This window comes from Saccopteryx bilineata, chromosome 5 (genome assembly GCF_036850765.1).
Source record: "Saccopteryx bilineata isolate mSacBil1 chromosome 5, mSacBil1_pri_phased_curated, whole genome shotgun sequence".
Taxonomy (NCBI): domain Eukaryota; kingdom Metazoa; phylum Chordata; class Mammalia; order Chiroptera; family Emballonuridae; genus Saccopteryx; species Saccopteryx bilineata.
Genome location: NC_089494.1, coordinates 112,940,274 through 112,940,936, shown reverse-complemented (window position 1 = coordinate 112,940,936; position 663 = coordinate 112,940,274). Strand labels below are relative to the sequence as shown.

Below are 663 nucleotides of genomic sequence, written 5' to 3'. Positions count from 1 at the left end.
TATATTTGTTTAACTTTGTACATTTTCAAAGATAAGTTTTAATGTTTGTCACTCCGACATCTTCAGAAGCTCAGAAACAAAATATGAAAATTTAAAATATTATTTACACTTCATAAATGTATATAGGAGAAGAAAAATTAAAATCGTTTCACTTTTAAATGATGCTCTTTAAAATTTGTACCTTTTACTCTCTTGAAATTATGAAAGTATAAAACTACAGTAGCCTGCTCCCCCCATAGCAGGGGCTGGCCTAGATGGCTGCTACAGCAAGCTCCACCGCTCCGAGCTCTGGGTTCCTGCCCTGGGACCTGGGGATGTTTAGTTGTGGACATGGAAAAAAAAAAAAAACTACAGTAGCATTGTGGACACCTGTATATATACCTACTAGAGTATCTGGAGACTATTCGTCTTGTACTCCATCCCTCCCCACGGATAGGCACATAGGAGTGTCTGTGCACCAGTGTGCACAGCTTCACAGACGCGAAGAGGTGCTTTCTAGTTGCTGTCCGCTTTATCTGACTAGTATTTTTTACACCTTCCATTGAAAAGAAGTTGTGAAAGGCCAGTATTTCACTGGCCAAGTATGTGGGCAAGTGACAAAGACTAGCCAGGTAAAGTCATTACTTTACAAATTGACTTTCATGATCGACTTGGGGGTAAACA

At 39.5% G+C, this 663-nt stretch overlaps 1 non-coding gene across 1 annotated transcript; it reads left to right on the top strand.

Moving 5' to 3' along the window:
- Nucleotides 1-201: 201 nt before the first annotated feature.
- LOC136307216 (small nucleolar RNA SNORA5) lies at nt 202-334 on the top strand. The gene has a single exon (XR_010725882.1). It is a non-coding gene; the product is annotated as a small nucleolar RNA SNORA5 (small nucleolar RNA).
- Nucleotides 335-663: the final 329 nt, after the last annotated feature.